The sequence below is a fragment of the Lissotriton vulgaris genome, chromosome 3_1 (genome assembly GCF_964263255.1).
Source record: "Lissotriton vulgaris chromosome 3_1, aLisVul1.2, whole genome shotgun sequence".
Taxonomy (NCBI): Eukaryota; Metazoa; Chordata; class Amphibia; order Caudata; family Salamandridae; genus Lissotriton; species Lissotriton vulgaris.
In genome coordinates this window covers 1,383,386,259-1,383,412,612 of record NC_141689.1, presented here as the reverse complement: position 1 = coordinate 1,383,412,612, position 26,354 = coordinate 1,383,386,259, and the positions used below count along the sequence as shown (strand labels likewise).

Genomic DNA, 26,354 nt, shown 5'->3' with positions numbered 1-26,354 from the left:
GTGTACTGCAGGATGTTCTTCCCACTTGCATCTGCCAAATGGCATAAATATTCAACCTAGTGATGGTACAGGACCCACTCATTTACTATAGGCAGGCAGACAGATGTATCCTGGCACTCAACAATATTACTACAACATTGATTTTTTAAAATAGAAACACAAGATCTATGTATTCTGTCAATTTCTCAAATCAGAGGATATGACGATATTTGGATTTGTACTGGGGTTCTCTCAAATTTAATAATCAGTGTGACATTTAGGCAATACATATTGTGTATATATTCATACAAGAAAAAGTTTTTTTCCAAAAACATTTCATGTTTATGCACCTCTTTTTTCTTGGTCCAGTTTTTGTTGCTGGAAGAACAGAATAGCACTGGAAATAGAGACATGACAGCCGACACGTGTTTCGTTACATTCGTAACTTCTTAAAGACTTAGCTACGTAAAGGGGGCGATCTTCAAATGTTCATTGAGAATCCACCAATGTTGTGTCGTCTTTATAACGAAAAAAGAGTAGCCAAGAAATAAGTCCTAATATGTGCTGTTTGAAAGACATCAACAGATTTCAAACGTCGTGGAAAAGCCACAGTGAGAAACTATTTCAGCAGTTCATGTGGTTTAAACTTCTCAAGCTTTAAAGTGCTAGATACAGCATTGTATATGGGCATGAACTCATCACAATTCATGAGTCGATTCTCCAAATAGGTAGTCCTCCAGTCCTAATCTGTGCAAGGTTGTCGTCAAAATACGTTGTATGCCCGTAAATTGCGTGATTAAAAAAGTAGAGGCACACGCAACGTGCAACAGAAGGGCCGTGATGCACCCTTTAATCCGCTTCGCTGCGGACAGAATTTCCCTGCGGTGCTGAGAAAATCCACACTGGCCGTGGTTCGGACGGCCAGGGGCCGTCCTCCGCCTACGCCCACTGTGACGTCAGACAGCCTGGGGCCATCCGACGCACTGAAGAGGTTGTCTGTTTGGTAACTCTGGGTAGACGTATGCCCCTGTAACTATTCAGATGAGTGCGCTGTCTGGTGGCATACTTGTCCAAGTAAGGACTCACTCATTAACTATTGTGGCTTCAACAATCGGCAAGCGATCGTTTCACAGGAATAAAATTCAAGCAAAGTGAAGGAAGGAATTGGTTTTAATCTTTAGGCAGAGGCGGGATACAGCGTTCGCTGATGGTCGGAAGATAAAAAGCTGGGCAAAATTTTAATATTCGTTGTCTAATATAAACTTGGCCTACGTTTTGGGTTTTGCAGATGCCAGGTAGAAATATTGTCAGTGGGGCGCTCCTTTGCAACAATAATCTAACTATCTCAGGTGAATGTATCATTGGTGCACACAAAGTAATATACAAGTGCAGGTGTTGATGTATTTTATTTTATCTTATTTATCTGTATTTTTCTACAGCGAAAACATAATCCAAGAAGGTTGTTGGAGTGCTTTATGAAAATAAGCATTGGCAAAGCTAATAAGTCCGCCTGAGCGAGTGCTATTGGTTTTGCCATTGTTTTAGCCATGTTGTACACCAGTGTGGCTACCATTTAGCATGGCTAAAACTTAGTAGTGTGGCGTGGAGTTGAGTGAAGTGGTGTGTAGTGTCGCAGACTATAATGGAGTAAACTGTCAAGGAGTGGAGTGGCATAGAATTGAGTACAATGAAGTAGCATGGAGTATGTATGGTGTGATAGTGCACTGCCATTAAAAACAACACATTTTCAAATGATATTACATATGCACAGACATTCAGTTTTACTGATAAAACTATTCAGTGCACAAACGATAATGTCTGGAAATCTGCATCACCTTTTGTGTTGAATTGTTTTGATTGTATTAACAAATGTGTTTCCAGCACTTCAAAATTACAAAAAAAATACTACCTTTTGTGCTTTAATAATTCTGAGATATTCTGAAATATTTGTACAGTTCATTAACTGGCATTTAAATGTTGTTGTGTGCTAGAAACAAATTACAACCCACGGCCACCCAGCAAAGTTGTCTCATAAATCCTCTCTTTGCAGTTTAGAGAAAGAAAAGTAAACACCAACCTCCCTCGGAAGGCCGAGCCTAACATTTGACCTCTGTCTTTGACTGCACAGCAAATGTGACAGGATAAAATGTAAAGACCTTTTTATTGTTCATTCCCTTCAGAACTCCAGCATGAATTAGGGGGTGCTTCAGACCCCCTCCACTCCCTTTCTTCCAGTGCCTTTGGCATGGCTGTGAAATTAAGGATGAGGATTGTTTAAATTATGCTATTAGTAAAGAGCACAGACCAAAATAATCTTGTTCACAGAACATTATTCCTCCCAGGCATGCAAGATTGATGAACTGGTAGTGGCAGAGATAAGTAGAATGAGTCAAGCAGAAAGATAGGAGGCTGGAACCCTATTCAAAGAAATACAGCACATTTACTTCTGTGAACTAGCATACAAGGTAGACATCTGAAAACGTGCTCTTGTGGAGTGCCTCGCGAAAAAGAGTTCCCAGAAAGCAAACACTTGTGGAAGAATACAAGAAGCCAATCAAAGAGGTGGTAAACAAGCTATGCTCCACCAGAGTGACAAAGACATGCTATACTGTACAGCCTCAAACGAATAAAGACCGCAAGTAAAAATCAAGCAAAAATGATTTGCAAAATAGATTTGCAAAATACAGAGCCGCCTTTAAGCAATGGGCCTAATGTGTTCCTAAGGAAGCTTTCAGCATGTCCCCGATATGCCTATGCAACCTGACAGCTGTGCTGTCTGGTAGGCTTCAACGTAATAAGAGTTAATAACAAGCATTTACAATGCAATGGTTTCGCCTTTGGAAAAGTTCGAGTTATTGGCATTGCTCATGACATTTCTTTTTTTTTTTTACTTATAAATAAATGGCATTGTTATTTACATTGCCAACAGCTCTCACAGCCCACACAGCCCTCCGCCCACACAGCCCACACAGCTCTCTCAGCCCACACAGCCCACACAGCTCTCACAGCCCGCACAGCCCACACAGCTCTCACAGCCCACACAGCTCTCACAGCCCACACAGCCCACACAGCTCTCACAGCTCTCACAGCTCTCACAGGCCTCACAGGCCTCACAGCCCTCACACCCCACACAGCCCACACAGCCCACACAGCTCTCACAGCCCACACAGCCATCCGCCCACACAGCTCTCACAGCCCACACAGCTCTCACAGCCCACACAGCCCTCCCAGCCCACACAGCTTTCACAGCCCACACAGCTCTCACAGCCATCCGCCCACACAGCTCTCACAGCACAGCAGTTGCTCTCAGTGCAAGTGTGCACTGAAGCAGGTACTGTAGTAGAATTGGCCTATACCATGTACTGCACTGTGACATTTACACAGCGCTTCATCCCCGGGCTGTGGAGCGCTCTGGTTTGCACGGAGACCCTAGGTGCAAAGGTTTAAGATGGCGTGGGTTCGAGCGTGACCAGTGCCTGTGATGCTGGGTGACGCGTGTGAGGTCTGGAGATGGGGACTCTGCGCAAGCGCAGATCGGCCCTCTTACGTGGCTGGTTATAATATACTACTTTGGCTGCACAGCCAAGTTTTAATGTGCTCCAGTTTTTTTTGCTGTTTGCAAAGTCCTCTTATTCCTGCTGGCACGGAGTGGCGCATCTTCGGCGTTTCACCCTGTGCGAGATTTGTTGAAGGAAGGAACAGATAGGAGAGGGGCTGCTCCATGACACTGTGGTTGCCTTGACAGTGGTTGCTCACTTTTTTTTGCTGGGGGAACGAACAGACAGGCTGACATTGCAGCACGCACACAGAAAGACGGACACTGCAGACACACACACAGACAGACGGACCACGGACACTGCAGGCAGGCAGACAGCCGATCACCGCAGGCACACAGATAGACGGACATTGCAATCGGACAGATGGACACTGCAGGCGCACAGACAGCGGGACACTACAGGCACACAGACAGACGGACACTACAGGCACACAGACAGACGGACACTACAGGCACACAGACAGACGGACACTACAGGCACACAGACAGACGGACACTACAGGCACACAGACAGGCACCGTATCCTGGCCGGTTGACATTGTAAACCTAGACACAAGGGTTGTTTCTTATTCCTGCTGGCACGGAGTGGCGCATCTTCGGCGTTTCACCCTGTGCGAGATTTGTTGAAGGAAGGAACAGATAGGAGAGGGGCTGCTCCATGACACTGTGGTTGTCTTGACAGTGGTTGCTCACTTTTTTTTGCTGGGGGAACAGACAGGCTGACATTGCAGCACGCACACAGAAAGACGGACCTTAGACACTGCAGGCACACAGATAGACAGAGACTGCAGGCACACAGATAGACGGACACTGGAGGCACACAGACAGACGGACCTCGGACACTGCAGACACACACACACACAGACAGGCTGACACTGCACGCACACAGACAGACGGACACTGCAGGCACACACACAGACAGACGGACCACGAACACTGCAGGCAGGCAGACAGCCGAAAAAATAAAAGTTGCATTACATAACTTCCTTGATTAACTATTTCCGAAAACAACGAGCCTACTATTTTGCAAAATATCTCAACTGATACAGTGAGTGAATGAGTTGATAAAGAACGGACCGAAGACGAAAAGGTGCAAAGTGAGAGGGTCCAAACTAAAAGTGTTGAAAGCGAAAGCTTTCAATTGTTTTTTTTTTTAAGTGGGTCATTTATTGAAGGAGAAAAAAAAACGAAATACGTGCAATGAACTGTGAAGGGGAAACTTTCCAGAAAATTGTGCAGGGAGTAAAACTAACAATTCCACACGTGAGACATAACAGGTGTTTATTGCTACCCATCTCAAAAACGTCAATTTTTCCCAGGGTTCCCTTACAATGAGCTTTAATATCTCCCAGAAGCGTGTTCATTTTCAGGATGTTTGTTTTTTTGCAGCACAAGAGGTTTGCTGACTGCCAGACGTCAGCTGCAAGTAGAACCTCTTCACACGCACATATGAAGTGACGATTCAAAGGGGCCCGGGAATGCCTACCACTGCAGCAGATTTTCGCACTTGTGCGTGCAGCCGCTGGTCTTCCTCTGGACAACCCTTGCTCGGCGCAGCCCTCTCACCAGTCCCAGCCCCACCGGCCAAGAACGTTAAAGGGCCACTCAAACATGAACACTGAACACTCCAAATTACCAGCCGATAATCCAAGTCGATCGAAATTCGCCGTAGACGGTACCAGGCGCCTATTAGACTTGTAAATGGATTAATCACGCCGACAAGTAAACACCGCAAGTTGATAGGCCTGTCCTTGTGCTCACGCTGGGTGAATAATAATAGATTTGCACCGTGCCAAAGATGGGCTAGAACTGCCCCTGTACAACCAAGTGCTGGGGTGATTTTCTGACAAGCTGATCTTACATCAAATTGACATTTCACAGATATTAGAAAGGTAAAGGCATAAATATTAACCCAGGTACGATACTCCGCAAAAAGTGTGACTCTAAATACTGTGGCATATGTATGTTTAGTTCAGCACCATCTACAGTGCACGGAGTGGCCCACCGTACCTCAATTGTCTCTGTCCTTTACCCAACCAAGAGTAAGGATTTTATTTTTTCCATTAGTGCCACTGGCACCGTAGCTATGCAGCGAGCCATCGCGGTGTTATGTAATAACGTCCCTCTGCTGATACAAATGTGCATGTAACATAGCTCACGTGAGACATAGCAGGTGTTTATTGCTACCCAACTCAAAAACGTCAATTTTTCCCAGGGTTGGGGGGGGGGGGGGGGGGGCGGGAACGGACAGCAGGAGGGGGGTCGGGAACTCTTTCAATAATTCTGCAGCCCCAGCCCGTCCTGCCAGCCACCCCCGGAGCGCTCACCTTCCTCGGGCAGCTCCAGCTCCGGAATAGCCGCTATGTGCAGCACGGGCTCCACAAGGCAGGACAGCAGGCTACCACGCGCACACCGTGCAAATCGCCTCCCTCTGCCTCGTGGAACCACTCCGGACGTTCGTTCGATGGGACTCTTAACTGTGAGCGCCTCGCGCCGGGCCAGATCCTTCACCCAACCCTCTGGAGCTAACCACGCCCTCTTTCTTTCTAACACCCCGCCCATAGCAGAGCTCGAGCCAACCCCTCCTGTCTAGCCTGCCTTAGTAACATGAGGGGCGCGAGACCAAGGCTCGGAGCCCGGACACCGTCACGCCGTCCCTAAACCACAAGCACCTACGAGGACAGGGGGGGGCGGGAGAGGAACGGACGGCGGGAGGGGGCGGGAGAGGACACGAGAGGAACGGACGGCGGGAGGGGGCGGGAGAGGACACAGGGGGCGGGAGGGGGGCGGGAAAGGACACGAGAGGAACGGACGGCGGGAGGGAGGCGGGAAACGTGGGGACGGCGGGAGGAGGGACACAAGGCAGGACAGCAGCAAGCACGGCCCGGCCGGACCAGACTCGGGGGCGTTCCCGGCGTCGCGTGACGTCGGCAAAAGCCAAAGAATCTCGGGAACGCCCCCGTGTCTGGTCCGGCATTGATGGACAGGCCCCTCGTCCAATGGCTAGGCTCCATTTATGGAGCTAGCCAATGGGACGGGGGGCGTGTTCCATAGTGCCTTACTGTACTCAATAGATTTCTCTGGAGGAGGAGCCTAACGGCTCCGCCCCCCAGCGAAACCTAAAAATGGAAAGGTGGTGTTTCCTAACTGCGCGTTATTTTTTCATGTTTTTAATATAGTGATTACCTTTTTGTCATCTCAGCTGTTCATCTGAAGAATTTTCAATGAAAAGTACCTGGTGTATGTACCACTGGTCATAATGTTCAGGCAAACTTCAGGCTTCGGTGTAAATTGTCTGTCTACTGTTACCGAATACAGATAATCCTACTACATAAATTTCCTCACAATTACAAAAGAATTTGAGGCTCTGCGTGGACACTATACTGTCCACTGATGCATCACTTCATTGCCTACCACACGTGCGTTAAACACATGCCAAACGTCAGGGAAATGCGGTACAGTAATGGTTATAAACTCTGCAAATAGCGCCCTTTATTTTATACTCAAAAATGTTGTTGATACTTCTTGTTATTTTGATATTCGTTGCTTCAGCTGTCTCCTCTTTCTCTTCATACTATCCTTTTGTCAGCGACAACTTGTTTATGAAATACTAATGTAGATCTGTAGTACTCGCTGGAATAGACATCAGCGAATATCTTTACCTAAGGTACAGTAGGATTTGGAACTGTCATCAAGTACTGAAGAAAGCATGTGTCATCGTGGCCCAGCTGCTCTAATAGTCTCAGAATTCACCATTTCAATTTAAAGTGAAAAGTGGGGTGCTGACAGCTGTTTTTGGCAGTCCTGTGCGCTGCTTCTAGGATTAACGAGGGTAGAGGCCGCTGCATTACATACAGCGCGCGCTGGAGCCTGTTCCCAGATCCACTGGAGGATCACGTTATCCGCTGGGCCGGGGTCATAGTGTCATTAATGGCTGCTTGCGTTATCGGCCGCATGCCTTGAGATGATGGATTGCAGAGGCGCATGAATGTTCTGGATGTGCTGTAAAAAGGTGCTAAAGTTTCACTAATGGCCAGACTGAAACAGATCTGGATAACCTGAGCTTCCCAGTGCTCCCATGTGAAGGCTTTGGTGGTATGAACATTCAATGCCTCCTTAGGGGTCATAAGTGTTATACAAATATACAATACGATGCAATACAGTAACTCAAATTAAATAGACCAGGCTTTTTCAAAGATTTGCTTCACAAGGTGACATTATCCTGTAGAAATCCAAGTTCTGTATTTTATGGCCACTTGCCTCCATTTCAACACATCTTATTGGTTATGGCTCGTTATTCATCTGGCCTTCCTGGTCAACCACACTACTCCAGTCAGCCAAACATGCTGGTTTCCTGGCCCGGGGTCGGGAAACACTGATTGAGTAATTTAAAACACAGAACTAAGACTGCAACATAAAGGGTATCTAAGAAGTTTCCAATGCAGAAAGTGTTCCTTAAAGTGTGGGTTGTGAGGTTTATTAAATGAACCATATTTTTGGGATTACTTCAGCCTCGTACATCTGACTAGGGCATATTAATACAGGCAGGCCAGATCTATGCTACGTTTTCAAGTTAACCATTTACAATGGCAATGATTCGCCGATGGATTGTTTGGAGCTATATTTCTTATGGATGTCTTGAAAATGTGGCATGGATCTGCCTCTCATGGATGAAGGTTGGGTACTCCTGGCCTACAGTCGTTTGTGAAGTCACTGAGATGCATTACAGCTGAAAGTCTACAGCCTTTATATTTTCCCTCACACGGCAATCACGAGAGAGCTTTGAGCGCCAGCCTAGAGGTGCTTTAAGCACTCAAATCTCTCTATTTTCTTGAAGTTTGCCTGCACTAACACTGGCACTTCAACAGCAGTTTGTTTGGCTGCATTTTACACGTCTGATTCCACCATCTGCCTTGCACAGCCGGGTAGAGAGACATAACCGAGGATGAAGCTATTGCACGCGTCAGGCTATTGTTTCTGCCCCGTGCAATATTGACATGGATGTTTGCTACAGAAAGTGCCTGATTACCGCGTATGCATCTGGGAATGAGGAAGCGGCAGGGACTGGTCAGGTCCTTCATTGGTGCAGAAGAGCATCGCCTGATTTAAAGGCTCCAGGAAAGCCCCAGAGATGAGAAAATAAAATATCAATGAAGTTAATTCATTACCCTTTTATTTTTCTTCAGGACAGGGCCTACTGAGTGGCAGCATTGGTGGGCTGCCTGTGCGCTAGTTTATAGTGCCCATGTCACTTTGGCCGGCCGTCTTGCGATGGCCAGCCTGATGTGTGCACTATAAGCCTGCTGGGTTAAGAGCCTGTGCAGGCCTCTAGTGTCCTCGGTAGCTCTGGTGGTCCCTCCAATCCTAGCACTTCTCTCATGCTGGATAACAAGATGAGAGCAGTGCAAGGATTGCTTAAGGGAGTTAGCTGGCGCGCCGCCATGGACATGACTTGTTAAGAGAAGGACCCGAGCAGGGAAGACTTGTCTGCAGCCAGCACAGTATGTGACTTTTTATTTATTTCATTTATGTATTTAGTTTATATTTGTTATGTATTTATTTTATGCACCCACCCGTTTGCCCGCCCCTCCAATCGCCGTACTTGCTGGCCGCCACTGGGCAGGGAGCTTAAGATGCCATCCATCAGCTCCTGACAAGGCGGCATTGGGGGAGATCAGGGCACTTCGTGCTTCATACGAGGGCTTTCACAGATAAACTAACCCTTGTTCGGAGGAGGAATGACCGCCTCCTCGCGCGCAGTGTTGTCTTTGTGCGGAGCGCCCTCTTGTCAGCTCGGCAGCTGATTGCTCTTGAGCAATCATTACAGCGGCGTGCTTACACCAAGGAGTCCCACGGCAGACGCGATCCGCTCGGCTGGGAGTGTTCAAGTAAAACAGAATGCCTTTCTTCATTCCTTGTCCATTGGCTTTTGTCAACCTTCCTTCACGTGGTTCAGCCAGTACCCCTTCAGAAACATTGACAAAACGACTTTTGGCAGCCAGAGTGGAGGGAGGTGCTGATGGTATTGAATTAAAAGTATAACTCAACTTGTAGCCTTAGAGCATAGCAAGTTGGTTATGTTTTAAGGAGTTAACGAAATTTGGTGAGATAATTCTCAGAGTGGAGGTTTAAAGGGAAAACCATTCCTTTTGTAAAGAGGGCTTTGGCGGGATCTCACGGTCGTTAGACTTCACCACACGCCAAGGCGCCGCGTCAGACATATACGTGCAAAACTCTCCAGGTACAAGCCAATAAAGTATACTAGACTGGAGGAGAGTTGCAAAAGGCTGCGTTCCTGGTGGCATGATGTAATAGATCGACGGTGTTATTTTGGCTTCCAGTGAGACAGAGAGAAGGTCCAGAGAAACTCTGGGCCTCCTATGCTGCCCTCAGACTGCGCACAGTGAAGGTATTGTAGCGAATCCTAAGATCCCCACTCGCCTTGGCCCTGACGCGCCGCTTTGCTGTGTTCTGTCAATCAGAAAGGAATTTGTGAATGATTTTGTGATTAATAATCAACTTCTGATTCTTATCAGCTAATTTATGAGAAAAGTTAATCTTCAGCCTAGGCCAAGGCAAGAGTTCAAATGTCTCCTCTGAGTGAGCAATCGCTTTGAATGTTAAACTGGCCCAAGCAGTGTGCCTTAGTGCATATGTTTAAAGTCACCCTTGAATGACCACAGATGGGTCCATCACCTTCTAGGTTATTTTCACGCTCTGCCCGAAGTGCACAAAGCTTTTTCTGTGCTTTACCCATCTGATACTTGCAGAAGGGCTATGAGCCATTGCAAGACCTTGCATGGCACACAAATCAACATGTTAAGTCTTTCGGATGGCAAAGCAATTAATGGGTAGATGGGACCTAATGTCGAAAGCAGCTACTATCCCTGCAATGATAGGTCAGCTCTTTCTGCGAACTCCAAAGAACTTTTTTTGGCAAAGTGCTAAAATTAATGTAAAAGCAGACTCCCTTTGCAGCTGTTCTGTACGAGAAATATTAGACTTTACATGTAAGATTCTTGGTACTAATTAACCAAGTTGTGTTCAGCAACCAAAGAATCTCATAAGGTCGTAAGCTATGAAAGAGTGATTTCTGCAGCAGTATTCCAGAAGCCATCTTTGACATGTAGATTAAAAGTAGTTACAATCTTATATGTGGACATTCTTTCAGGCATTCGTGGTTTCAGTATTAGCCACTGTTACCGACTAATGCAGAATGGCTGTTGCTAAACATGTATTAATTTTTTTACTATCCTCTAACTGATAAAGAATAATAAACTATAGAGGGAAATGGTGGGAAGCTGTGTACGCCCTACGAATAGGGGAAGCCATGTCGTGTGACGATTCGTATCGGAAGAACAGCAAACTTGGTGTTAATTCCCTGGCCAATAGACATTACTCCCTGAGCAGGGTGCATGGTTACGTAGAGTAAAGACCAAACCTCTCTTGCAGTCCTCTGCTCTTCTAGTGCTGGGCTGATCAAAGCATTGAAAAAAGACTTAAGATGATAACCGGTGTGTTTAATAGAGCATTCCAGTAAGTTTCCAGGATTATTATCTGGTGAGGATCTACCAGAGTTGCATCCTCCTCCCTGCCACAGAGGGAGGAGAATTTCCACCACAAAGGCCATTGAGGCACACCAGTGAATCGTTGGTTCATTTTACTCCTGTAAACATGATGCACAATAAGCCTAGCATGCTTTGATGGTTTCTACAGATTTTAGTAATGGTTAGAGCGGTGGAACCAGTACAGATAGTAAATGTTGGTGTGATCAATAATTTTTGTATCTGAATGAAACACATCTCCAACCTCTCCCTTATTAACTGTTTGCTCAGTTGTCCAAATCGCTCCCATAATCGTGGCAATAGTTGTCCCATTTTGTCGGTGTTCTATGAAAAGGCAGGAAGGGAGGTGACACAGTGGCTCATCAGCCATTATTTCCTTCTGAATAACTTTTCTCACTCACATTGCTTTATTTAAGCAGAAGGTCTGTCTGATCTCTGTACTTGCATCAACCTCTTATGTTCTTCGATTTGAAGTTTTCTGTTTGAGGTTGTACTTTATGCCCAGGAGGGCTAAGTGAGACCTTTTCACTGGTGTCACTTGTAGCACAAGTAGTTTATCAACCCCCTTCAACAGTCTTTTAGTTTGGAAAAGGATGGGTTCCCAGTGAATCTGCAGTGGCTGCAACCGTTTAACGAGTTACAAATACCGGGAAATATTTCCTTTCTTGTCCTGTTGGGCAGGTAAGAGTCACCTGTCCTTATGACCATTCTTCGTTGGATCATAAGAAAGACTGCAGCACTAATGTTTAAAAGTGAAACGATAATGAATCCTGACGCAGTCCATGCCAAATTCAAGTCTCTGGGTGTGTTGATTTTATTTTTGTTGGATAATTAATAGTATTTGTCTTTGTTGTCACATTTCAACCAAATGGTCCTGTCCTACAGTTTTCGCTTTGTTTGTATATAAGAGCCCCCTACTCCACAGGTTATTGTTTCATGGTGATGTGACTTTGTTTAAATGTGCAGTTCAGTCCTTCACATTGAAGTACTGTAACCAGATAGACCACTGTCTGCGAAGGACAATGAACTGTCACCCTTAGACTCTGATGGATGCCATCAAACTCTCTTATGTTGAGTGTGACGGTCTTTATTTGTAACCAATCACATTATATATTTGTAAGAGAGCAATGTAGACGTATGTCCTACTTATTATGATTGGCCAGAAAACGTGCTGTGAGGTGCTTTAGGAAAAGTCAAACATTCTCTGCTGGTATCGCAGGCTGCCTCTCCCATGGGTAACTCAGACTACAAGCATTTGGCGGAAGTGAGTGATGTCACTGGAATGACCCAGACCTGCGGCACTTATGCAACAGACCACATACCAGAGAGGCACCTCATTGCATTTTTTTCAATCCTCTGATAAGAAACAAGCGTTCACGCGTTAACTCGTTCTTGGCAAGGACTGGAAGCAGAAAGTGATTGTTGTTGCTAGATAATAACACATTTTTATGTAACCAAAATTGTCAAGGCTGTTTTAGGGCCCCATCTTTCGCACTTATTTCATGTGCAGTACAGCGCTTTGCCAGAATGCTGCTTTTGTCATAGCTGCACTTGTTCCTTGTTCGAGAGCTTTGCAGAGGCCTTGAGGAGTGTATAGCCACCTTCAGTGCCATTGTCCATATGACGTACACTTTATTTTTGTTATGCTCACAAACTCTTGCCCAGCTCCACTGACAAGTAGGGCTCTTCGTGTGCCCAGCTAGACTCTGCTTGGAGAATGTAGGTGCATCCGTTCAGCTTCAGAACTTGATTGTACTGTATACTGTCCCAACCTACTGGTTTTCGCTGTGGTAAAAGCCCTTGTATATCCCTCCATGCCCCTTCACTCGCGCAGTTTTATCAACATCACTAAATCATGTTTTAACATTTTATTTATTACCTTTGGCCTTTGAAGAGGAGCGCAGGAGTTGTGTTGCTTGAAATGTGCAGTACACCGTTGTGAGGTAAGATTGAATGGGAGTAGAATGTTCTGGGGGTGGCAGTTGTAAGATCGTCAGGGATGTGGCGGATGCTGTCTTTGTGCTGTTAAATGGACGTGTTTACTTTCACTCCAAAGTTGGCGACAGGCACAACTCTGCGTGAACCAGCGTGCAAGATCCAATTCTGATGAGGTAGTAGACTTGTACATTATGATGAAGAACAAATTAAAGAAAATGTCAAAGAAGTAGAGATGGTGAGGAGAGTACAGCTAAGAATAGGATCGACAAAGGAAATCATGAATTTACAAGAAAATGGAGTTGAAGGCGTACCAGCATAAGAGAAACAGAGAACAAACGCAAGAGAGTCTCATAGAAAGCAGTGCAGTCTTGACGTGCTGGTGGTCGCGTGACTTGCACGAGCAACGGGAGCTGCAGAGGATGCTTGAGGAGTACATGAGATGGAAGCCACAGAGCATTAGAGCACCTACATCAGCTGATGAAGAATGCTGGGAGCAGAGTGATCAGCATACGCGGTGTATTGAGCGGCCATGTTGAGTTGGGCTGGTCGGTAAAGCAGACCGTTGCTAGAATGCGCTACATATCAAGGGTGAGTGTTTGTTAGGAAAAGGAGAGTGCTAAGGAGAAGAGACACCAGGGCGCCAGATTACAGTGATACGCACACCCAGAAGTACAAGATCATTTTGTTTGAAGTGCGTTCACCACTGGTGACAGGCACACTAATTGTTTTTATATTTGCTGTATTATACAAGTTAAGGAAGGCAATGCGGTGATGCGCACACCTGTTTAGTTGATCTTTAAAACTGGAGAAATGTCTGTTGTGACTACCATGGGGGGCCAAATGAAAATATTTTGAAGTGTAATTTATGTATTTAATTAAAGGTCTTCAGAAGAAAAAAAACAGCCAAAGTTAGGATTAGTTTAATTTGTCACAACAAAGGGAAAAAAAGAAATCATTTAAGGAGTAATATTGATATTTACATAGAATATTGGCATGCTATTGTTATGCAGTTAGTTGAAAAAAATGGAATAGAAATAGTTTTAAAAAAAAGTCATACGTGTGCACAGCGTTCGAAACGAGCAGCACAGACCTTCACATTGACCCTGCCTATTCAAGTCCTGCTAGTCCCTGGGGAACCATGCATGAAGTGGCAAGAATGGAAAGATTATTTTTGTAATTATATGGGGACAGTTAACAATGAGACATTAACCGCAGAAACTAAGAAAGGTATTCTGTTACATTATTTGTAGCCAGAGGATACAGTAATCACTAGGGAGGTAACTGTTCCTAATGGAGAGAGGGAGCAGCCTTTTCTGGTTGCTGTGAAAAAGATACAAGAGTCTGGTCTCCTTTGCGGTTTAAGGTTGGATATCGATGAAGGTGGGGTAATCTCTCCTTTTAGAAAGTGCCCTCATACACCGATGCAGGTGTCATGCTTCATCATCGGGGGGTGCTCCTCGTGCGGGTGGCGCTGCTTCCTCCACGGGCCCCACGTGAGGACTCATTGGTCGGAGATCTTTTAGGAAAGGCGTCGCAGTTGTGGGTGTGCGGGTCTAAAAGTTGTGTGCGAATTAAAATTACCCCTGCGGTATCAGAAACAGAATTTTATTCAGGATTCCAGGTGGTAAGATCAAAAATTGAGGATAAGGAGAACAGCTTTCAAACAAATATAGTAGAGAGAGTGAGTATTATCCTGCTGCTCTCTTATCCGAGAGTGTGAGTGAAGGTGAGATTCAGGTCGACATGTTTCGCGCTAAGGCTTGGTCCCTAATGGATCCCGATGCGCTTCTTCAGGATCGTGATGTGACAATAAAAAATTAAGAATAGGAATTAGAGAAGAAGACTTCCTATATTCCTATGGTACCTAGAGTTAGTTGTGTGTGGGAGTCAGAGCGCCTATTTGAACGTCCGATTGGCGATCCTGATTCCAACCCCTCAATTTGAATAGATTGGCTTCCTCTGCTTAACCATGCCGCAATGAAGAGGTTAACTTAACTCCTCCTTAGTTGCAGCCCATTACCTGCCCCGCCGCTCTCTGGTTCGCCGGTTGTGTATAAGGCAATACAAACAAAAAAATAAGAAATGAGGATGAAACTGATGTGTATGCCAATGTGCTGGATGATTTAGAAAGATATTTTACACCAACTGTATGTATTTCAATAGATTGATATAACCCTTACCACAGGACACAAGGACAGCCAGAAATTATTGATGATTGTGTCCGCCTTAAAGAAGATGGCAATTTCATGTAGATTTGGGACAAATCGAGAGAAATTAATACGATAGCAGGTTATAATGCATGCTAACAATCAAGAGTCCCAGAAAGATTGTGGGCTATGGGGGATGGAACCTTGAGTAAAGTTTTGGTAATAGTGAGGAAAGTGGGAATTTCTGCAGTTGGGCAAAGGCGGCTTTATAGGAAAGTACAGAAAGCACAGAAGTGTATGTTGTGACAGAAAATAATCTAGTAAGACATATAAAAAACAGTGGAAGGTGGAAAGGGCCCGGACAAAAAGAAACCAAAAAACTTAACTATGCCTGCACAAAATGTCTCTAAGACAGTCTGGCAAGGAAGTGTGTGTTACAGATGTGGAAGTAGGGAACATTTGGCAAATAGTAGGAAGTGTAGAGCTGGGAACCAATATGTGAAGTGCAATGCCACTATGCATGTTCATATAGAAGAAGGGATAGAAGCGAGTGGGCATGCAGTGTGTATCCGAGTCCCAGAGAGAGTCTGCAGTGGAAGATGAACAGTCAGAGGAGGAGGATTGCGTTTTAATGATGCAGTAGGTGGTTTGGGATTTAGAAATTGTAGGTAGGAACAAACCAGATGCGAGGTGGAAGTGGCAGGTATGCTGGAGATTCTGGTAGCTGGCCCAGCATCACCTTTCACCTTCATTAACGTGGACATGTGGAAGGGAAAGTTTGGAAAAGTGATTGATGAAGAGTTAAGGAAATCTGATTTTAACCCCTAGACCTTCACAGCAGAAGCAATGCCTATGCTATGATACAGAGATGTTTCGTCCAAGTTCAAAGGTCGCAGGGCACAAGGTAGAATGTATGTAGCAGAGTATGGACTGTGTGTTGTAGGTTGGAGAGATTAAAGCAGTTTGGACATCATTTTAAACCCCAATAGTAAAGAGCAAGTGCTAGTGATGAACGAAGGGAACTGTATGGGGGAAAGCCTACGCAAGGATTGTGGTGAAGTTTTTTCTGGGAATATTGCATTATTGAAAGGATTTACACATAGGATTATACTTACGGAAAAGGCTGTACCAGTGAGTTGCAAGGTGAGGAATGTTCCATTTTTAGCGAGAAGAGAGATGGAAAAGGAATTGTCCAGATTGGAGGAAGTAGGAATAATACAATGAATAGTCATCAGAATGGATGTCTCCAGTGGGCGTTGCCAGTAAGTCCAATGCAAGATCAGACTGTGTGGACTTGAGAGGTGTTAATCGCCAAATACAGGTGGATAAATACCAGCGATCCAGTTGATCAAGACAAAGAACATGACATGGTTCTCAATAGTGGATTCATCATGGGCTTACCACCAGGTTCCCCTACATGAGCAAAGTTGAAGAATAACAGTGTTCATCACACCGTACAGATGTTTTCAGTATGTGAGGATACCATTTGGGCTGGCATCTGCAGCCTCAGTTTTTAGTGGTTGATGGGGGAATTATTAAGAAATATTGAAGGGATTCTGTATTTTCGGGATGATGTTTTAATCAGGTAAGAACAGAAGGTAACGTGACGAAGTAGAAAGAAGTCCTGAAGATTTTGAAAAAGAAGAGACTGATCCGAGTTCTTGAAGTGTTTGAGCAAAACCATGTAACATATTTAGGTCATGTGATTGGGAAAGAAGGTATTTTACCAAAAAAAGAGTTACTGGAGGCACTAAGGGAGGCTCAGAAGCCAGGACATAAAGAGGAATTGCGCTCGTGCCTTGGTCTCGCGGAGTTCTACTTGAAATTGGTAAACCACTTTGCAGAAAAATCGACTTAAGCCAACTGTTGAAGATGCTAAGCAAGCTTGAGTGGTGGGGCGGCTGTATGAAAGCTTTCTAAAACATAAAGGATATCATAAGATCTGTAAAGCAGCACCCATTCAAGGATGTGATTCAGTGTTATGTAGCATATTTACTGTGGATGCCAGTGGGAAGCTTTTGGGAGCGGTGCTCACGCAAAAAGAAGGAAGCGGAAGAGAGGTGGTGATTGGGTTCGCAACAAAAAGCCTGACTCCCACAGAAGAAGTGTATTCTGTTATAGAGAGCATTTCTGGGAGTTTGTGTGGGGCACTGAGTTCGAAGTTAGAACAGACCACAAACTGTTGGTTAATCTGCTAACCACTGAAGGGGTTGTGAAGGCATTAGCAAGAATTGTCGGGCTCTAAATGAGTTTGCAAGATTTTAATCATCAAATTAAATAAGTGCCAGGTGTGCAGAACAGAATCCCAGATTGTTTAAGCCATATGCTGTTGCTTATTATAGAATTGCCAAAGAGTGAATAGGATGATTACCAGGTTACATTAGTGGATGAGGATGGCATGGACTCCATTGAGAGAGAGGAGTGGAAGGCAGTGTATGAAAATGATGAGTTACTTGAAAAAGTGAAGCATTTTAGGACATTGGGAGGTGAACAAGAGTGAACAAACTGAGGTGAGAGGTTTTGGGGAGGTAAGGAATGAGCTTGGATTGGAGTTGGGTTTTATTGTGAGAGGAGGAAGGGGTTTGACTTGGGTCATTAAGGTCATTTCGGAATTGTGGGAACGAAAAGAAGGTTCAGATCCAGTTATTAGTGGCCAGTAATTGACCTGGATGTTGAAAGAAGATTGAGGGATTGTGAGCAGTATATTAACTCGGACAAGAGTTTGAAAACAAAGGTGGTGTGGGACATGTTTGCTGTGGATTTTGTGGGCCCTGTACAGACTTTGTTAGGTGAAAATAGGCACTTCGTTGTATTGGTTGACTATTTTAGCAAATGGTTGAGTTGGTCGTTTTACATAAGGCGGATGCAGATACAATGGTGGAGTTTTTGGAAGCAGTATTCTTAAGAGAAGGACTTCCAATGAGACTTTTAAGTGATAATGGGGTGCATTTTACAGCTTCTAAAGTTTAGTAGTTTTTTAAAAAAGGAATGGGGTGAAGCATGTAAACACAACAGTGCATCACCCAGCAGGAAATGGAGCAGTGGAGTGGTTTAATAGAGTAATCAAATGTACCATCCAAATAGCTTGTGAAAATAAATAAAAGTGGGAAGTGGAGTTGAAGAAAATGTTATGGACTTACAGTATAGACGCCTTCCCCTACAGGAAACAGCCCTTTTGTGTTGATGCGGAGTAGGGAGGCATTCACCAAAGACAATATAGGGTGCATGGATAGTGCTGGGTGTGTTGAGTGGTCGCGTGGTCGCCAGAAGTGGTTAAGAGGAACATTGTTAAAGCGCAGGGGGCATATAAAAAGTTACTTGATTTAAGTCAAGCAACTAAGGAAGAGACGTTGCTGGATGGAGATTGGGTGAAGGTGAAGACTGTGGGGAGAGTGCCCAAAAAATAAAATGTGTATACAGAACCATGGCGGGTGATAGAATGTTTAAGAAACTCTGCAAGGTTGAGCGACAATTGAGTGTGGCACATGAGTTGTTTGGCCAAATGTAAAGCTGTGGAAGAAGGGAAAGGCGGAGGTGTTTGGAATAAAAGCACACAGGGTGATTGGTTGTAGGAATATGAGGTAGAAAGGGAGAAACAGATGTGTGGAGTGAATTTGAGTCTTTGGATGAGTTGGAGGAGACTCAAGGAAGTGAAGAGGTTAGAAAGATGAAAATGGGCTGGTTGGGAAGGATAATTCACACTCTTACCAGGCTCAGAATATGTGTATTAAACGAAGTAATATCTTATCAGCCTATTTGGTGTAACCTAATATGTTGTTCACTATAATCATTGGATGGGAAAACGTAATTGTATATATGTTGGGGAAAAAACGTTATTTTGTGTAAATTGAATTCTTAGATCAATTATTAGTCGTGTCATTTAGCATATGCAGAGGGGGGGGGGCAAGTGTGGTGTTGCTGCGCTGGAGTTTGAAATATGTGGTACACCTTTGTGAGGTTAGATGGAATGGGCGTAGAAGGTTCTGTGGGTGGCAGTTGAAGGATCATCAGGGACGTGGAGAGTGCTGTCCAGCCGTGACGCAGAGTTGTAAATAGAGGAAGTTGAACACTTTAATGGCTGATTACTTTCGCTACAGGAGCGCAGAAACTCACAAAAGTATTTTTCACCTCTTCAGTTTCACATCTGCTAGGTAACCTTCAGGACTTCACAGCACTTGAATTTCCTTGCAACAGTTAACCAAAGCAAAGTTGCAGGCAGGACCGAGCCACAGGGTTAATTGGCAAACTCTTCGGTCAATTCTCGATAGCTCAGTCCAGTGAAACACCTGGCAGCTGCTACTTGGTCTTCAGGAGTTTTCACATCTCAAAATGGCTACACTGCTTGTAGTGCCACAGAAAATCACAATTAAAATAAATACTGGATTTTGAATGGTGGCTGGATTTTTGTGGTGAGAGAGGATAGAAAGAGGGAGTAGCAAGCCTAGGATGCTCTCGACAAGCAGGCAGCAAATAGCCCCATTTACTTAATGGATGCGAATGGTTCTCTTTGGGCCATACCCAAATGTGTAGTACTCTGATAATTCCTAGTCCTCATTCTCAGCACATGCATAACTTTAGTAAGCTCACTTAAGAGTGTGCAAGGCAGCCCAGACATCTGCCGGTATATTCTCTTTACTCTTATGGTTTAGTTAGTATTTATAGCCTCATGGGAAATTCTGCTTTAAAAATATATTAAAGCATGATTTACGAGATACAAAGCAAATTGCATATATCTTCAAATCTGTATCGGACAATAAGTCAATCGGGATTTGTAAGAGCACAGCTAATCATCGCGAGGGTATCCAGGTGCTAGGATCCTGCTGCGACCATTCAAAGAGCCAGATCTTGAGTCTCTTTTCTGAATTCTATGAGAGGATGCTGTTTGAAGGTAGAGGAGAAGGCCGTTCCAGGCCTTGGCGGCGACTAATTTCCTGCATTAAGAAGCTACCAATAGTAATTTAAATCAAAAGGTTGCTATTAAGTCCAGTAGACAGCTGACCCTTCGTGCATCAATGGACCAGAAATAACCAACTCTACTCGTAGAAACATGACTGTTGAAGAACATGGTATTTCTTTCCCGTGAGCTTTTACAAGAGAAGTGTTGTACAGGAGAAAGAAGCTCTAATGCACGCTGATATGTTTGGTGCGTTTACCCTATATCAGACTCCAAGTCCTCATGCACAGCAGCATGCCTGAACTGTGTAATGCCTAAATCATTCTAACAGTACAATGGGCACATTAAGAATGGATTAGCTGAAGTACACAAATTCTCCTAGGGTGATGCAGTGTACAGATCTCCGATTATAGAGGACTCCAAAATCAGGGTACAGAAAGTGTGAAAATCACATTAAGGTTAGCGAGCCTGTTGGAATTTTCTACACTTCTTCTCTGGTACTGACTTGATATAACATAAAAAAAATTATAAGGGCAAGTGTGAGCCAGTGTCCAAGTGAATGGTTTTTGAACAGACTCTTCATGGATATAAAAAATATGGCGGGTAGAAATTTCCTTCATGGTAACTTGGGGTAAAATTGCTCTTTGCGTAAATAGTTATTTTTCAGCCAATACTGCCAGCATGCAAGTTTCCTAATGCAGGTTTGCTTATCTGGAAGAATAGACTAGCAACTACAAGAGTCACAGAGTTGGGCCAGTTTTAACATTGTCCGCTCAGTTTTGACATATTCATGGCTGCTTGTGGTAAAACCCTTGCCTAGCTGCTGGAAAAGAATTCCAAACTTTTAAATGCTGATGGGAGGGGTTGGGAAATATTGTATAATGGTCAGAGGAGTAGCTTTTAGCCTTGATGATATGTATCGCCTTGGTCAGATCTATTGTCGGTTTCTCTGCTGAAGGGGGACAGGGGATGTGTACGTGTACGGACAGGAGATGTGAACTCTGTATGCGTGCACATCTCCTGTCCCCGCGTAGGGCTGGCGTTTGAACCCAGCACACGACCCACCTAGGCCGCCTCTCGCCTTCTCCTGCAAAACTGCACTTGGGGAAACCCATGCGTAACTCAACGCAGGGGCGCCGTCCCACCTAGGCCGCTCGCGCTTCCTCCTGCAAAACGGAAGGAGCGGGCAACACTTCTCAGAATATCCCCGACGTGCTGCGCGTCCGTGAGCCTCAGCCAGCAACTAACATGAGCAGCTGTCAAATGGCAGTGGTTAAGGGCCGTAATAGGGTATGGCACGAGGAAAAAGACCCCTATTCCAATGTCCGCATGTTAGTCCACATTATAGCGGCCAATAACTTATAATGCTCATTTATTTGGCACAGGGATTCCACCCAGACTCGGAGAGTCTGGATCCCCGAATCTTCATACTGAATAAGCAGGTGCTCGTAACAAGGCTCAAAGTTGTGAGTGGTGGGCGATCGGATCTCAAGGAAAGATGCTACGATTTTGTTTGATACTGAGGGGTGATTCATTAATTTATATATACCCACGGACGGTCTCTTGCAGGGGGGGGCGGGCAGGATTTATTTAGCTTCCCTCTGCCTAGAAAAATATCAATTTTGCATTGTGTAATGTAATTGATGTTCATTTAAAGCGCACCGTTACCTTTGCGCAATACAAAACTGCACACAAAAAAACGCCAACAACTACTTACAAGGATAACCGTAACTTAGAACTTCGGGTACTTCAACTCCTTAAGAAACGGTCTGTAACTTCTCAAACCTGCGATTGGAAAGAGCTGTTTACTCAAATGTGTTTGGTTTTCTACTTGGTAAATAAGCATTGTCAATCGCGTACCGATACTGGGTCTTTGTTCTAGGGGGAAACACTGAAAAAAACCAAGCATCTGTAATGCAATAGGTCTCGCATTTACGCAAGTTTGGGCTATTGGCATTGTAAATGACACCGCCTTCTATTTAAGTTTTAAAAACCAAAATATAAATGCATTGTCATTTACAATAATAGCTCAAACTCGCGTAAATGCGAGGCCTATTGCATTGCAAATGCTTGTTTTATTTTGATTTACTATCTGTATCTTTTACAGCATTTTGATGATTATGTTGTCGGTATGGCACATCACAGGTTTTCAGTTGTAAGTGATGCAACTATAGGTTGGTAACTATTGTTCTACTTAACTTGTCAACCTTGGAACAATAAATGGCTCAGTTGGCCTTGCTAAGCTTTGAGCTTGTAATTGAAAGTTCACTCAGAGGTGTGCGCTGCAAACGCTTATTCATTGGGTTATGTTGTCGGGTATTTACAGCCTCACCCGTACAAAAAAGACCATAATATACTAATTTCTCTTGCCATAACAGCTGCTCTGGCGTTCAATGCAGCTTCAATGCTCCAGCATTTTGCTCAGTAATGCATCAAGCATTAGTAATATTAGAGCCTTTTCAATCACTGAATATGCACACGTCTACAAAATTGCACTGCAATATGAATTAAGGAATTCGGGAATACAAAATAACCTGCCAATCCGTTTATTCGTTGCAATTAGAGCCTGATGGGAAAATAAAAGGTGTTGAAAGGGCACTGTCGGCTGAAAGTGTTCGGCACAGTAGTGTGCTAATCTCGTTTGTGGTTTTGCCCTGTCCTCCCACTGTGTCCTAGAATATCCTGGTTGCATCATGAGCCTTTAAATGACGCGCCGTGGGTTGCCCAGGCTTGAGCTGTGCAGCTCTGAGGTGAAAACCTAAAACCTGCCCCTGCACGTTTGAAGGCCTGTCAGCCTTTGCATTTATAGGGAGTCGGGCACAGTATTGTTAAATCTTTAACAGTTCCTTCCCTCTGTCACTTATCTGTTAAGTGCCTTCTCTCTGATGTGCTCACCTCGCCCCATCCCACCGACCCTCAGTCATCAGAGTTTCTCTCCTGTGAGAATGCCCAGGGGGATACCTGCTACACTCACACCTAATGCTTCAACACCCACCTCTGACCCGCACACATCTTTCACGAGCACTCTGGGGAAGAAATGCATATTTTATAAAGGTTTCAGCAAACCCAGTGTGTGTTGGTTCTACAGCGTTGGAGAGAGAGAATGATTGTACGACGCTGAATAGAGCAGAGGTCATCAATGAGGGTTGTGTTTTTGGTATTCATTTGATGTTCCCTTAAAGGGTGGGCCGAGGGCTGTCCAAGCTACACTCCATCGACCGCTTCCTTTAAAGATGCTCGGAGTGGGAGATTTTCTGGCGGGTGGTTCTCCTGTCATACTCGTGTCAACACAGACTGCTGTAGTTTTAGTCTGCGTGTCCATGAAAGCCACGTGATGTGTTAACGAAGACTCCTTAGAGACAGCATCTTAACCGCATCGCTGCTGCGGCGATTTTTGCGCTGTGCGGCAATTTTTAAATTACCGCGATACATCACTAGCTCAGCTCGTCATCAGCACACGCCACCCGTGGGTGATGACGAGCTGAGCTAGTCATCAGCATCGAAGGGGTTAATGTGAAGTGAAATGAATGACTTCAAGTGTCTAGGCACATTTGGTAATTAGTCAAAAGGAGATGCTTACAACACCCCCGGAGGCAATCCACCTCTGCCTTTTGGCAGACATGTGTTGTACTGCAAAAGTGGTTCCACTTGCACATTTCCCGCTTGGTTAACCATATTTTAGCTAGGGAACGTACCATCCTATTGTATAAATATTCCAGTTATTTTTTATTTTTTTCAAACGTAGGTCATCGTCTTAACCTATTTTATTTAGTTGTTCGGCAACGGAATCTGCTGAGAGACTCTCCTCCTGTTTTAATTATTTTACGTATGCTGTGTTTTTATTGCATATGTCCAGTGCTTAATTTGTAAAAAAAAGAAGTGCAGGTGCAGAAAATGTTGCCAAGGAGGCCACCGCTCACTTCTTCCTCCAGTGAGTCCCACTTTCAACACTCACTGCCTCAGTCTCCATCTTCTAACCTTGATCTGTTGTCTGCCCCGAAGTCTTTGCTCTAAGAGTCTATCCTCTCACCTCTCTAATCGTTTTCTATCATCTTTGTCACACCCTGTATTTCTGATTTGCCCTCTATTCATTTGCGCCCTGCCCTTTTTTCTTTACACTTTAATCCATGCTCTGCTCTCTCTCCCCTGTTTCTTGGCTCTTTACTATCACTCTCTAGCAGTGATTAGCTGTATCTCCGTTTTATCATTTGTCTGCTTTTTTCCTCTGTCCTGTCCACCACATCCTTTCATTCTATCTTCTCTCTTCCTAATGCCCTCTTCTTCACATCATGGCTGCTTTCTCTTCGTATCGGATTTGATCTCCTCCTTTTCTTCTACTTTGCTCCGTTCTATCTCTCTCCTCTCTTGTTTCATCTCCTCTTTACTCTTGCTGTCTCATCTCGAACACTGCTGCTGCCTGTGATCCCCATCGTCAGCCTGTACATGTCCCTGCTATTTTGAACTCTGCGTTTTCCTGTTGTCTTTCCTAAAGAAGCGGAAGATGACGTGTTTAACTTTCTTACCTACACCGAGTGCAAAAACAAAATGTACATCAAATGAAAATGCTGTTTTGTATATATTAATCAGTGTGGTATGACTAGGTTTATTGCGGAACAGGTGGCTTCTCGAGCACAGCAGGTCATCTCACTGCTAGTGCTGCCTGTTTTAGTAGGCCCAGGGATGGCAACTGCATCGGCATCCACTGCTCAGCTTGCTGTGACCCTGCCTGCTACAGCACAGGCATTGTCCCCAGCAGTAATGCTGCCAATGCCAGTAAGTGTGGCCGTGGTGCGTACTGGACTCGCACACGCTCAGCAATTACCATGCTGGGGTGCAGCGCACAGATTCTATAGGTGAAGCCAGGGCGCACAAAAGTTGTGTTGGGAAACAGCCGCATCAAGCACATTGAGGATAGCAGCAATGCAGGGCTGCCAGATATGCTACTCTGACTATGCAACAAGTGGAAAGTCCACACGTACTTTCATTTATTCTTCCTCAAGAGCCCTCACTCCCAAGTTCTAAATACGCTCTTGCAGCTTCCTTGCCTCAACTCAGTCATGAGCCAGCCCCTAGCTACAATTATCCAATGAGAGGTTTATGCTCGGGCAGTGGCAGGGTGAAGCTGACTAGGGGAATAGAATGCAAGCCATAGTTTGTCGATGACTCCTTGGATTTGTGATCAGCGTGATGACATCATCACTAACATCGTGATACGCAATCATGCCTACCTGGATAGGCGTATGCCAGCCTGCCTATGAACATTTACCAGCCAGTCACCTTGCAATGTATGTTCTTTTTATTTTGAATTTCACAATTAATATTGAGACCCCCACCTGCAGGGTCAGAAATTGTAGCCCCGGCCCTGTGAAAGAAGTGCAGGTGCTGAGCACCTGAAAGCACCTGCTCAAATTAAGCACTGTGTATGGCGCGCTAGTAGCCATGCTTTTAAGGCTCACGTCCATTCACTATTACAATGAAATAAAAAATGTAAAACTGAAAGATTCTGACTGGGACTGTTTGACCTTTATCAGTTTGGCAGGTTTGAAAGATGAAACAGCTATGAACCGCTTATCCAATATGGTGTATATGCTATACTGTTAAGCTGATATGGGAGCTTTCCAAAATGTTTAATCAAACTGAAGTGCTTTTTTGCAATACTTCTGATAGTTTGAGTAGCCACAAAGTGTCTCCTTCCTAGAATGCAGACACTCTGGGTTGTGTAATTTTCAGGACAAACGCCTCACCAACTCAATGGGCGGCATGCTCTATCATTGGGTTCAAACTAGCACTGGTCTTGATGATCAAGTTACAAGCTACTACCCTAATCTAGGCAGGGAGGGGGGGCCTCATGAGAAGTTTCTGAGGTAGGTAGTAGGTTGGGTGCTATTTGAGCACTTGTAGTTGCATGCAGTCTGAGGATTCAAAACTGTAGAAAGAAACAAAACATTTTGGGTGTAATAGTGCTATAGTAAGTCATTTTGAAAAGCACTAGAACAGCGGTTCTTAACCTTTTTAACTTCTGTGAATCCACTGAATCATTACTGGAATCTTGGGGGGCCCACTGAGTCATTATTGGAAGCCGAGGACCCCCTAAGCAAGTTTTATGATTTTAACTTCAAAACAATACAAAAACAAGTATACACAGTGCAAATGCTGAAATATAAAATAACAAAAAACCTATTCATGATCAAATACAGAAAAATGTGTTAACATTTTAAATGTTGCTTCTATATTTGTCTATACTTCATTTCTTTAAATATTTAATTTTGTTAAAC

At 44.5% G+C, this 26,354-nt stretch overlaps 1 protein-coding gene across 1 annotated transcript in view; it reads left to right on the top strand.

Moving 5' to 3' along the window:
* SHB (SH2 domain containing adaptor protein B) overlaps positions 1–26,354 on the top strand; it is a 430,643-nt gene that overhangs the window by 134,354 nt on the left and 269,935 nt on the right. The gene's annotated exons all lie outside the window — the stretch shown is intronic.